A 14,878-nucleotide genomic window follows, 5' to 3' on the forward strand; every position below is an offset into this window, starting at 1 on the left:
TGTAGGTAGCTCATTTTGATAATTAGGATAAGTATAATTCAAGAATCAGGTAGCTTTCATGATGTTACCAGTTTGTGCAGCTGCTTGTACTCTGTATAATAACTGATTTATGGAAATTCAAAGTGGGGATAGGTGCCTGGAGGAAACCCAAGTATAGGCAGCAGATACTGAATGGGAGTTCTGAAGCCATCACTTATTCATTTGTATATTCTGAAATTGCTGATGCAGTAAGTGATAAAACAAAGATTTCAAGAATCTCACAGATTGTAGGAGGAGATTCTTATACAAAGGTATTTATACAACTATGACAAATACAGAACAGAAATGTTTGGACTATTACCTTTTTCTTAAGAAGGTCTTAATCAGCCTGCTAGGATCAGGGAAAGCATCCTACTTTCCTACATCACTACTGAGATAATGATATTAGCCAAGTGAATAAAACTATGACAAATACAGAACAGAAATTTTTGGACTGTTTTACCTTTTTCTTAAGAAGGTCTTAATCAGCCTACTGGGATCAGGGAAAGCATCCTAGAATAGCTCACTACTGAGATAATGATATTAGCCAAGTGAAACTGAGGTTAAGGGCATTTCAGGATATGGATACGTGAAAATATAAAAAGAATATGCCTCTCAGCATACATGTGCATGTGTATATGCGTACATATAATTTTTTTTAAGGGTTTTTTTGCATCCCTTCAGAGTTCCTTTGTGCAAGCACAAATGCAAATGTAAATTCCACATCTCATTTTTAGTGTAAAATTAGTATATTTATGTACTTTTATACTCTTTTTCCACTTTACATTATTTTAGATTAATTTCGATGATACTTTTTGATTATCATTCTGACAGGCAGTGCTTTAGTAGATTATTTGTATCTTTCCTATATAGGTCAAAGGGAGTGTGCATTTGTAATTTTGACATGTTATATTTGGCTGGTTTTTATATATAATGAAATTCAGAATTTAGTGCTTGTCATTATGATGATCATGTTAGTTTATAAATTAAGATGATTTGTCCATTTTTTCTTTTTAAAAATCCCTCAATCTAATATGTTTATTACATGTAATTATATGTATCCATAGGAATTATACCCCTTTGTGTTGTTATATTTTAAATAAGGTATGTTTTTTTCCTCTTCAGTACTGGGGGTTAAATCTATTTTTTCTTACACATGCTACGCAAACACTTTACCACTTAACTATATCCCTAGCCTTTTGGTTTTGATATAGGGTCTCCTAAATTGCCCAGTCTGCCTTTGAACTTGGGTTCCTCTTGCCTGTTCCTTCCTAAATGCTGGTACTACATCCAGGGACTCCACCATACCTTACCGTTATGCTCATTTACTTTGAACATAATATTTTCTTTTGTCTTTATCCTAATACTCTTAGTCTGTTTTCTGTTGCTGTAACAAAATATCTCAGAACTATATAATTTATAAGGAAAAGGTTTTTTGACTTATAGTTCTCTAGGCTGAGTAGTCCAAGAATGTGGTACCGGCATCTGCTTGGCTTCTGCTCATGGCCTTCCTGCTGCATTGTATCATGACATAGGCCTTCATACATATGAAGCCATCAGTCCTATTATGGAAGCCTCACCCTAATGATTATAATCCTAATTACTTCCCAAAGACTCCACCTTCAAATAGCATCAGTATATAGATTTGAGGATTAAGTTTTCAACCTTTAAAATTTGGGGACACAGAAAGCATAGCACTTAAATTTACTGTTTCCATTCTCAAGTTCTAGGATTATTTTTAGTTCTAAACTTTCCTTACTTAAATCAGATGTGTTCAATTTGAACAGTCTGTACCCTTGTATTGAAGTTAGAACAGTTCCTTTTCACCTTAGTTCCTTTAGGATCGAAACTTCCATTTATTAACTCATATGCTTTGGTGCATTCATTAAGTGTGTTTCTTTCTTCATTGACTTTACTGTTTTTAATTTAGGCATTATTCTGGTATTTACTCTGTCAGATGTTCTCTCCAGTGCCCTGTATGTAATTTAATCTGGTCTCTTTTTTCCTCTTAATCTAATTTGCAAATCTCATGACACAAGTCTTCCTTTCATGAGGTTGCAGTTTCCATTGCTTGTAGCAGTTGTGACTTAGGAGAAGTTCAAATTGTTATCTTTCCCAGTTATAGTTCATTCTCCCTTTTTTTTTTGCAAGTAATTATGTTATATAAAGTTACTGTGAATACTGAATGAGTGAAAAATGAACCATTACTCCCAGTGGAAATATGGGGTTTAAGTTCCTGTGAGTCAATGGTCATATTAACTGATCAATACTATGCTTATTTTGTTTCTTTCATGTTTACAGGCCCCTTTTTGATAGATATTAATAGATTTATTAGTATTAAACTTAGCATCCAATAGCAGTGTCATTCATCTGAACAAAGTTTATTTAACACCTTATTTTCTCAGTAAATTACATCACAACCCTCTTGTGCTTTTGAACCTTAACAGTTCACCACTCTGCTTGGGGGTATTTTAAATAGCAAAATTACCAATAAAAAATATAAAATGCAAAAAAAAAGCATTTATTACACTACAGAAAGGACACTTGTTTAGAGTACAAGACTTGAAACGAGGAACTGTCAACTGGTTAAACCTCATCTGGGAACATGTGCATTGGACAACGTTTTTTGTTTTTGTTTTTTTTAATCTCTGAATGACTGATTTGGAAGTTACAAATACGTTTGAAGGAGTAGTATGGTTTTCAAGTATAGAATTGGCACATAATCAGCTATGATTCTTCTGTTTCTTCCAAAATGTCACTGCTTTAGATGTCTAAATATTTTTTCTTTTTTTCTAAATCTATAAATGTATATATTAGTTACTGTGATTTCTTGGTAGGCACACTAATTAAACCTTTTAGGGTTTGCTAATCACCGTCTGATTTCAGGAAACACTAATTAGATTCTTCTTGTCTCTTTGGTATTTAACATTAAAGGATTCTGGAAACTTTAGAATGAAATCACTTATTAATATAGGGCTCTTAATGTAAGCTAGGATAATCTCAGTCTTTCTGAAGTCCCTAAACTGCTTAAAAGCGAATGCAGAGCTGAGGTTGTGGCTCAGTGGTAGAGCACTCACCTAGCATGTGCAAGGCGCTGGGTTCAATCCTCAGCACCACATAAAAATAAATAAATAAAGGTATAAGAAATTATATATAAAAAAAAGTGAATGCAAATTTTTGGGTGCTTAGGAATATAGTCATGTGCCCTTTAAGGACATTTTGGACAACATATATGATGAAGGCTCCATAAGATTGTATTGCCTTGTGATATCATAGCCTTCTTAGTTTGTATAAGTATAATCTGTGATGTTTATACAAAGACAAAACCACGTAACAATAAATTTCTCAAAACATTCCCATTTTTAAGCAACACATGGCTGTATGTACACTTTTATGGGGAAGAAATCAATGGATAGCATCAGATTATAAAAAGACTTTTGCTTATTGTCTTTCCTAGGAAATTAGGAAACTTAATTTCTTAGTTCGGTCAGTAGAGATTTATCTTTCTCTATTACATTCTTTTACTTTTGTACCTTGATCTTTTAAGTTATGATATCATTTTACTGGAGTACTATGTTTTAAAATTTTATTTTGCTTCTCTTATTGTGAGTATCTTTCACATTGATACACATAACTATGTCATTCTAAAAGATAATGGCTACAGAATATTGTATAAATGTTTCATAAATAGGTCTTATTACTGATCATTTATATAATTCCTAATTTTCCCCTCTACCAGCAGCATGTATGTTAACATACTTGAGCAAGTATTTTTGTAAGGTAAATCACAATGTAACAGTCATTTATATTTTATTAGGTATTACAAGTAATCTAGAGATAATTTAAATTAGAAGAGAGGATGTTCCTACATTATATGCAAATATTGTGCTGTTTTATATAAGGGACTTAAGATATCCATGGATTTTGGTATCTGCAAGAGTCTGAAAACAGTTCTCCAAGAACACTGAAGGATGACATTTACTGTTTGAATCCTTGCCTCTTTTATTTCTGAAAATGCATGTTTGTTTTCATTTGCCTAGCCCTGTGTCTTCCTTCCTGCTTGCCTTTCCATAACGAATATGTCTTTTTCTTCCTTAGACTTTTCATTATTACTTATAGTCTTTTTATTTTGCTATTTGCATAAGTAGAAATGAGTTTTTTTTGTGGTTCTTCTGTTTCTAAATTTTGAATGCCTTCTATTACATTACAGTACTAGGGATTGAACCCATGGCCTCACATGCAGGGCAAATATTCTGTCACTGAGCTCCAACCCACCCTTTCTTTTACTTAAGTTGCTTACCAGTTATTACTTGTTGTTTATCTTCTAGTTGCTGTGTTATTTATTTTCTTTTATCCTTCATTATAGAGCTCACATAAAAAATCATGAGGACAGACATTGTTACCATTCTGTCCCAACACCAATATGGTAAATACTGAAAAGTTAATTGAATTAATGAATGTTATCTTCTTGGCTCCCACATATGTTGATATGTCTATCATATAGAAGTTTTAAATTTTAATGATTTCAAACTGATAATTATTTTCATTTTGGATCGTGGGATTTGAGTTACACTTAGAAATATTCTCTTCCATTAGTTATCTGTTTTGGTGTTTAGACTTATTCCAGATTTTTCCCCCTTGTTGGATCTGAGTCCTCCCTTGTTTCTTTCTTCTACCCCATGTGTAATTTACTTATTTACATATGAAATCTGACATTTTTTTTTAGTTTTGCTTTTTATTTATTTATTTTTTTAAATTTACATGTATGATTTTACTTCAACATTCAAGGTAATCCTCTCCATAAACCCAGTCCATAACTCATAATTCAACCTAACACTACCCATATCCATGAGGCTTTTACAAAGAAATTATAATTATCACTTTGAATACCCATGTATATTTTTACACATATATTCCTATATATGTTTATATACATTCATACACACACACACACACACACACACACACACACACCCTCTCTTGGTAACCAAAATACTACATGTAAATTTTCATACATTTTTAGTTACATATTTATAACCTATATCTAAATCAAATTGTAAACATCCATCTCAACACAAAACTAACTATATACAATTCCAGATACATATAAATATTTTAACGTACATTTTACATATATATCCATATTGTATTTATATATTGATATAAACATTCAAACCCTAACTCTAACCTTAACACTTTGTTACAACATAGGCCTGTCCCTACAACTGTAGCTCAACAGAAACGTCTACACATATAGACAAGATCACTTTACATGAATATACCTATATATTTGGGGATATAAATTTTTAAATTCAAACATAAAATCATTTCCATAGGCAAACCCCAAATTTAACACATAACATAAAAATATTGTGTAACTTTAAAATATCCATAGGTAAAATTATGTGTATTTATAAACTTTCATATGTAATTTTAATTCTGTATTCATATTTATATGCATATATATTGGTATATGTATTCCAGTGGTAAACCTCACCGTCAACCTAGTCCCTAACTCAAAACTAAACCTAACCTACCCATAACTATCAGTCTTCCATATAAAAATTATAATTATTACTTTGAATACTCATATATATTTTTACATATATATTCCTTTATGTTTATGAAATGTATACGTATGTTCCCTAATGCTAAACAAAAATCCTACCTATAAGTTTTCATATATATTCAGTTACATATTCATAAAATACATCTAAACAACAATGTAAACATCCATCTCAAAAAATTAACTATATACAAATCCCTATACATTTAAATATTTTCTCTTATATATTTATACTGTATTCATATATTTGGATAATAAAATTCAAAACCTAAACTAATGTTATCTTTCTACACTTACTCTCATACTTACCAATATACCTCACAGAAAACTTTATACATATAAACCATAAAGTTTACATGACTGTACCTATATATCTTCTGCCTTTTTTTGTGGAGATGTCATTTTGTCATTCTGGCAAATAGAATTGCCCTGTGTAGGAAAACAATATACAAATTTATAGGTTTTTAAAATGAGCCTCCATAGATCCATAGGAGTTGTGTTTCTGTGTAGAGCCTTTGTTTGCTTCTGAAGTTATACTCTTGCCCTCTCTTTAAGTGTAAAGGACTAATGCTTACCAAACATGGTAGGTGCTCAGTAAATCATTTGCTAAAATATTAAATGCTTTACTCATATAAAATACTAGTTTACCTCCAAGTATATGAACTGAAAATAAAGTGAATAAAGTTTGCTTTATAAATAGTCTATGCTGTAGTTTCCACTGTAATTATAAGGTATTGGGAGGAAATATATTTTTGTGTCAAGGCAGATTTTACTATACAGCTTTACTGAGATATAGCTGACTTGCAAAAATCAACATACATGTAAATGAATAATGTGAAATATTTTGATCTATGCATACACCAGTGAAACCATCACCACAATCAAGAATGAACATCATTACTGAAAGTTTGGGGTCCTTCTCACTTCTCCCCCATTTTATTCAATCTCCTTCCCTATTCCTATGCTACCATTTTGTTTTCTAAGTAGATTTGTTTGCATTTTGTAGAATTTTAACATAAATGAATCGTACACTATGGACTTGACTTATTTTTTAGTCTGCTCTTATTCTATATACTTACTTTGAAGTCATTTATATTGTTGGTTTTCAGTAGTTCATTCTATTTTTTCTTTTTTGGGGGGTGGTTCTGGGGGGTTTCTGGGGATTGAACTCAGGGCTACTCAACCACTGAGCCACATCCCCAGCCCTAACTTTTTGTATTTGAGAAGGGACTCACTGAATTGCTTAGCACCTCGCTTTTGCTGAGGCTGACTTTGAACTCAAGATCCTCCTGCCTCAGCCTTCTGAGCCTCTGGGATTATAGGCATGTGCCACCATGTCTTGGCAATAGTTCATTCTTTTTCTTGCTGAGTAATGTAATAGTGTATGGATATGCCAGCATTTGGTTATCCATTCACCTGTTAAATGCATTTGGGTTATTCACTGTATTTGATTATCACCAATGAAACTACTGTGAAGAATCTTTGGACACATGTTTTATTTCTTGGGTAAATATCTAAGAATAGAGTTGGCCATATGGTAAGTATATGGTTAACTTTTTTAAAAACACTGTGAAACTATGGCAAAAAGGTCCTGTTTTACATTCCTACTAGATATCTTTGTTCTATACCCTCATCAATTTCTGGCATGGTGAGTCTTAAATTTGGCTACTCCTTTGGGTACATAGCGCTATCTTATTGTGATTTTAATTTGAATCTCTCTAATGACCTGTGATGTTGAACATTTTTTTGTGTCTTTGAAGAAGTATCGATTCAAATTTGTCTTATTTTGGAAGTTGTTCTTTTTCTCATACTAAATTTTGAGAGTTCTTTATTGTTTTAGTCCTTTTTACATTGTTTAATAACACAGAATGGGTAATTTTTCAAAAAAAAAAAAAACAAAAGAAAATTATGTGGCTATGGTTCTAGAGGCTGGATTAAAGGGCTGTACCTGGTAAGGACTTTGTCCCTGTACTTAACATGGTAGAACACATCACCTAGTAAAAGGGAATGTGCTTTTGAGAGAGGAAAAAAGTGTTCCATACTCCCTTTTATAAATCCACTCCCATGTTCAGAACATAAATCTACTATGACCTAACACCTTCCATTAGGCCCCTCATCTCAACACTATTGCCTCAGGGATTAAATTTATAAGATGAATTTTGGGGGACACATCCAGACCGTTAGTATTTATCATATTAAATCCTGAAATAATGTAGTAATAGCCCTCCAGTTTTATTCTTTTTTTAAAGTTGTTTTGGTGTTTCTGAGTTCTTTTCATTTCCATATGATTGTGTGTGTACTTTGCTGGATTTGAACTCAAGGCCATCTTCGTGCCAGATGTGCATTTTACTACTGAACTGTACACCCTCTAGGCCCTCCGTATGACCTTTACAGTCAGTTTATCAATTTCAAAATAGCTGGTATTTTGATTGGGATTGTGTTGACATTGTAAATCATTTGTGAAAATCGAATGCCTTAGCAGTGTTGAGTTTTCTGATCTATGATTGATATACATTTCTTCACTTACAAAGGACTTGAATTTTTCTTAGATTGTTTGTAGTTTTCAGTGTGCAGGCCAGATTTATCACTGTTTTGTATGTAATTTTTTAAAAAATATATATTGTTTTTAGTTGTAGTTTGACACAATATCTTTATTTTATTTACTTATTTTTATGTGGTGCTGAGGATCGAACCCATGTGCTAGGTAAGTGCTACCACTGAGCCAGAACCCCAGCCCACTATTTTGTAATTTTGATGGTGTCATAGATGATATCATTTGAAATTTCAATTTCTTGATCATTGCTAATATTCAAAATACAACACATTTTTTCATATTGATCTTCTACATGCAACCTTGCAAAACTCACTTATTGATGGCTTTTTTTTTTATATCTACCATAGAATTTTTACATAAATAATTACATGATTAGCAGATACAGTTTTACTTCAGCCATCTAAGTCGTTTATTTTTCTTGCCTTATTAAACTGGCTGGAACCTCCAGCATAATGTTGAGAGTGGAGAGAGTGAACATTCTTGCTTTGGTTTTGAGTTTAAGGGGGAACCATTAATTCCTTTACCACTGAACTTTTTATAAATGTTCTTTATCATGCTAAGGAAGTTCTGTTTTTAATTTAGTGAGTTTTTTTTTAATCAAGTGTGGATTTTGCATTTTATGAAATGCTTTTTAAATTGCAGCCATCAGATGATCATAAAATTTTCTTTTAGCCTTGTAAAAATTATGAATTTACACTGATTTTGGAATACTCAACAAACCTGGAATTAATAGCATAAACCTTACTTGTTCATTATTTTTTTTAATTGTTGAATTTGATTTGACATTATTTCATCCTTAAATGTTTGGTAGTATTCGCCAGTGAATCTATCTGGTTCTAATGTTTTCTTTGTGGAAAGCTTAAGTATAAATTAAATTTCTGTAGTACACAGTGGTCTGTTAAAGCTGTTTTTTTCTGAATGTGCTCTGATACTGTCTTTGCATTGTCCATTCCATCTAGTTTGTTGAATTGATTGGCATAATATTGTTCAAAATATTCCTCCATTATCTTTTTTTATAGATTTTTTTTAGTTATGGATGTATGCAATATCTTTATTTTTTTGTGGTGCTGAGGATCGCACCTAGTGTCTCACATGTGTGAAGCATTCATTCTGCCACTGAGCCACAACCCCAGCCCCTCCCTCATTATCTTTTTATAATTTATTAGGGAATGAATTATCTACAGTAAATTTTACATTTTATATTGTGTGTACTTCTATGTGTTTTCACAAACATACACAGTTTAGCTACCATTAAAATCAGGATACAGAATAGTTTTGTTACCCACACAAAATCCCAGTGACTAGTCAACTCTCCACTCATAGTCTTTGGTAGCCACTGATAACTTTTTCTGTTACTGATTTTTTGTTTTTTTAAGTACATCAAATACTCTTATCCCTCAGTATGGCAGTAGTGTCTCTTAGGGATTCTAAAATCTGCATATGCTCAAGTTTTATATATAAAAAGGCATAATATTTGCATATATCCTATAGACACATAACTTTCTGTATACTTTAAACCATCTCTAGTTACTTTTAATACCTAATACTATGTAAATGTTATGTAATAACTGTTATACTTTGTTGTTTTAGAATAATGACCAATAAAAAGGCTGTACACGTTCAGTACACATGCAGTTTTTTACTAGATATTTTCAATCTACTGTTGGTTGAATTTATGGATCCCAAACCACAGCTACAGAGAACCAACTGTAAATAGAATATAGCTTTTTGTATTTCATAAAGGTTGTGTGAATGAGATTTCATCATGCAGTAGAATTCCTGTATCTGTGTACATCTTATCCTAGGTGAAGAACATTCCATTTGGGGAAATTTTGAATAAAGCCCTGTAAACATTTTATGATCCATATATCTTTAATACATGTAGAATATGTAGTGATGTTTACATTTCTTTCCAGATAGTAGTAATTTGTGTCTTTTCTTTTTTTCCTGATCATTCTGACTAGAGGTTTATGACTTTTTCTATTTCTCAGAGAACCAACTTTTGGTTCATTGCTTTAGTCTGTTTTTTCCTTGTTAACATTTCCTTGACCTTTGCTCTTAGATTTCACTCCCTTTATTTGCTTGCTTTGGATTTCTTATTTTCTTATTTGCTTTGGATTTCTTATTTTAAGGTAAAGCCAAAGATATTTATTGACTTGAAACTTTATTTCTTTACTAATATGGGGATTAGTACTACAAACTTTCTTTTTAAAAAAATATTTATTTTTTAGTTGTAGTTGGACACAATACCTCTATTTTTATTTATTTATTTAGTTTTATGTGGTGTTGAGGACCGAGCCCAGGGCCCCCCATGTGTGAGGTAAGCACTCTACTGCTGAGCCACAATCCCAGCCCCGATAAACTTTCTTTTAAGCATTGCTTTAGCTTCATTCCACAAAGATTGATATGTTAAGTTTTCATTTTCATTCAGTATAAGATTCTTTCTAACTATCCTCTTGAATTGCTTCTGACTAGAAGCCATTGAGTTGATATTCAAAGGGATTGATACTTGGGATTTTTTTGAATAACTATTGGTTTCTAACTTAATTCCAACATAATTTTATCAGAAAGCATCCTTTTATTTTAATCCTTCTTAATTTATTGAGATTTGTTTTATGACCTAGTACAGAATTTGTCTTGATAAATATTTCTTTTGCACTTGAATGTGAACTCTGCGGTTACTAGGTAGAATATTCTATAAATACTAATTTGGTCAGGTTTGTTGATAGTATTGTTCACATCATCTATATTCTTTCACATTTATTTCTTGTAAATTTAGGGAAAGGTTCTGAAATCTCTGATGGATTTGTCTCCTCTGAAGTTCTGTCAGGTTTTGCTCAAGAATTTTGTCATTTGTTGCACAAACATCTACCATTGACATAACCACACCAGCTTTATTTTTATTAGTGTTAGCGTTAATATTTTTATTATATTTTTCATTGCCTTTTTCCCATATGCCTTTATATTTAAAATGTATTTCTTATATGTAGCATATGTAAGTTGGGCTTGCTTTTTAAAAATGCAAATCAGCTATTCTTTTCAGGGTATTTAAGACATTTAATTTTAAATCGACTGTCTATGACTTTTTTTATTCATCCCAGTTATTCTTCTGTATTCCCCCACCTCTGCCTTCTTTTGAAATAATTACAGGTTTTTAAGTGTCTAACCCATCACAGAATACCTTTTAGTAATACTATCTCAATCCTACCAAATGTGAGTACCTTAACAGCAATACACTTTTATATTTCCCCCACCCATCTTTTATTCTTTTATTGTTAATTCTGCTTTAAATTATCAATTGTCTTTTAAAGATATTTAAAATATTTTCAAAGTATGTTATATTTATCTATATATTCATTGCAGGTTGAGCATCCCTAATCTAAAAACCAAAATCCTCTGAAGTCCAAAACTTTCTGAGTGCCCACATTCAAAAAGTTCTAGACCTTCAAATTTAGAATGCTTAGCTGCTAAAGTCCATATGCAAATATTTTAAAATCAAAAACCTATGAAATCTGAAATGCTTCTGGTTCTAAGCATTTGGGATAAGGTACTGAACCTTTATTCTTTCATTCTCCATTCCTGTGTGTTAATGCAGATTTTCATTTGATATTGTATTTCTGGTTCCTAGAGAATTTTCTTTTATTTCTTATTGTGTTATTGCTAGCAGTGAACTCTTTCAGCTTTTCTATATCTGAGAAAGTAGTGAGCTTTTAAAAGATATTTGTGCTGGATTGCTGGGATATTTTCTTTACCAATAAATAAATAAATAAACCTTGTTAATGCAGGAATATACATAGGTGAAATGGTCAGATCATGAGAACTGTAATGTAATCGGCCCATACTAGTTGGAATGGACTTGACTGGATGATAACTATGGGTGGGTGGGGGGGGTAAGTCATTGGGAATGTGTCTTGGCAGGATGTCTCTGCCCTATACCCCACCCCACCTCCCTGACTCTTCCATGAGCTGAGCAGCTTTTCTCCTCTGGGCCCTTCCTCTATGATGTGCTTGTATTACCTTAGGCTCAGAGCAATGAATTTGGCCTTTGACCCTCTGAAACTATGAGCCCCAAATAAACTTTTTCTCTTCTAAGTTGTTGTCGGGTGTTTTGGTCACACAGCAAAAAGCTGGCTAAAATACTTATCTTCTCTTGTTTGATTTGTAGCTAGAATTCTCCTGACATTTTATCTTGCTTCTTCTATATGAAATGGACTTTTATTTTTTCCTTTCTGGCTGCTTTTTGGATTTTCTCTTTATGCTTTCTTATTTTATGGAATTTTCAATCATCTCCCCCCCCTCCCATTTTGGGAATTGACCCTAGGGCTTCATACTTGCTGAGCGAGTGCTTCACCACTTACTCAGCCCCCCTTTTATGGAATTTTCATATGTTTGGGTTCATTGAGCTTTCTGTATCTGTGGGTTTATAGTTTTCATCAGATATGGAAAATTTTCTGCCTACCTGAATCTTTTAACAGCTTGAAATACAATTCACCCAATTAAAATGCACTTTCAGTGACTTTTAATTTTTACAGAGTTGTATAACATTTACTGCAATCAATTGATAATATTTTCATCAGCCCCAAAAGGAACCTTGTGCTGTTAGGAGACATTCATTCCCCTTAACATCCTACAACTCAGCAACCATTAATCTGCTGTCTTGGTGGTTTTTTGACTATCCTGGACATTTTGTAGTAGATGGTATATAATACCTGTTATTTTATGACTACCTTCTTTGATTTATAAATGTTTTTGAGGTTTATCCATGTTGTGGTATGTATTAGTACTTCATATAGTATTGTTATGTAGAAATACCATATTTGTTTATCCATTCACCAACTGATGGACATTTGGATTGTTTCCAGTTTGGTCTCTTAAAACAATGTTTCGATGAACTTTTATGTGGATGTGTGTTTTCATTTCTCTTGTGTATATACATAAAAGTGAATTGCTAGCCCATATGCCAAGTCTGTATTTGACTTTTTAAGGAACTGCCATACTATTTTCCAAAGTGTCTGCATCACTTTTTTTTTTTTTAATTTCCACTGCAGCATTACAAGGGTTCTAGTTTCTCTGCTCATTGCCCATACTTATCATCTGTCTTTTTTATTATGTACATTCCAGTGTGTTTGAAGTAGTATATCATTGTGGTTTTGGTTGCATTTCCCTTGTGGCTAATGACATTGAGCATCTTTTCATGTGCTTTTTAGTCATTTGTGTAACTTCTTTGGAGAAATTCAGATTTTTTTGATCATTTTTAAATTGAATTGTCTTTTTTTTAGTTATAAAAATTTTATTTTAAATATATATTCTAGATGTAAGTGTCTTATCAGATTTATGGCTTGCAAATATTGTTTCCCACTCTGTGGATTCTCTTTTCCCTTTTGATATCCTTTAAAGCACAAAAGATTTTTAATTTTGATGAATGTAGTTTTATCTAATTTTTCTTTTATTGCTTGTGTTGTTAGTGTCACATCTAATAAATCATTGTCTAATCCAAGGCCACAGAAGTTATGTGTGTTTTCTTCCAAGAGTTTTCTGAGTTTTATATGAGGTAAGGCCCATCTTCATTCTTTTACATGTGAATTTTTTTTTTTGTCCTTGCCTTTATTTCTTAAACTTCTTTTTTCTCCCCACCTCAATCCTGTTTCAGGTGCTACTAAACTGGATTGTTTAAACTTGTCCTAGACTTCATTAATGTACTTTTCATTGTTTTCCTTCTTTAATTTTGTATAGTTTCTCTTGCTATGTCTTTAAATTAACTAATTTTCTTCACTGTCTATGTGCTATTAATCTCATTCTGGCTGTTTTCATTTTAGATCTTGGATGCAACTTTAGAAATTCATTTTATGTGTCTTGGCTACCTGTCATTTCTATTTCTACTTAACATAATTGGCTAGCTTTTTGACATATGGAGTATAACTGTTTAATATCTACAAATGTTATTATTATCTTTTGACTGGTTTATTAGGTTGATTTTTTTTTCTTCATTATGGATTTTGTTTTCCTGTTTATCTGCTTGGTATTTTTTTAATGAAGTGCTAGATATGAATTTTTATTGGATGATACATATTTTTGTATTCCTATTACTAGTCTTGGGGTGCAGTTAAATTACTTAAAAACAGTTTGATTTTTTCAGAGGCTTAATCCTAAACTTTTCTATGTGAGACCAGAGCAGCCATTAGTGTAATGCTAATTTTGTACCACTAATAAGGCCCAGTGCTTTGTGAATTAAGAGATTTCTCCCTTTGATGGTTGGGAACACAGTCTAGCCTTGGTTCTATGTGAACCTGATTGTTGCCTTACAATCCTTTTGAGTGTTTTTTCCTCTCTGGCTCTGGCAGTTTCTCTCATTCATGTGATAATCAGTGCTTGAAGGAAGCCTTCTTGAAAACTTCTGGGAGGGGGCTTCTTCACATTAACAGACTTTTGTTCATTTCTCTCTAGTACACTGCCTTCTTGAATTCTAAGTCACCTTGGTTTCCCTGGACCTTTTCTCCAGAACTGGGGAGATCACTGTGCTCTAGTTGGAATCCCCCTCCCTGCTCTGCTTCTTCCTGTTATAATAAGAAGTTAACTGAGACTACTATAGGGCCTACCTAGTTTGTTTCCCTGCCTTTGAGGGATAACTCTGCTACACCAGTAGGTTTCTAATGTAAATTTTGCAGGTGGGATGGTAAATGTTGTCCCTGTTATTCCACCTTGATTAGAAATCTCAAAGTTGCTTTTTAAGGCATCAGAGG

At 32.4% G+C, this 14,878-nt stretch overlaps 1 protein-coding gene across 7 annotated transcripts in view; it reads left to right on the top strand.

The window, feature by feature from the left end:
* The window catches only part of Cnot6 (CCR4-NOT transcription complex subunit 6), a 76,946-nt gene that overhangs the window by 37,664 nt on the left and 24,404 nt on the right, over nt 1–14,878 (top strand). Inside the window, exon 2 of one of the 7 annotated variants that reach the window (XM_040271956.2) lies at nt 13,604–13,689. The exons of the other annotated variants lie outside the window; for them this stretch is intronic. The gene's annotated coding sequence lies outside the window, so the exon portion shown is untranslated. The remainder of the gene's footprint in view (nt 1–13,603; nt 13,690–14,878) is intronic. 7 annotated transcript variants of the gene reach the window in all.

This window comes from Ictidomys tridecemlineatus, chromosome 1 (genome assembly GCF_052094955.1).
Source record: "Ictidomys tridecemlineatus isolate mIctTri1 chromosome 1, mIctTri1.hap1, whole genome shotgun sequence".
Lineage (NCBI taxonomy): Eukaryota > Metazoa > Chordata > Mammalia > Rodentia > Sciuridae > Ictidomys > Ictidomys tridecemlineatus.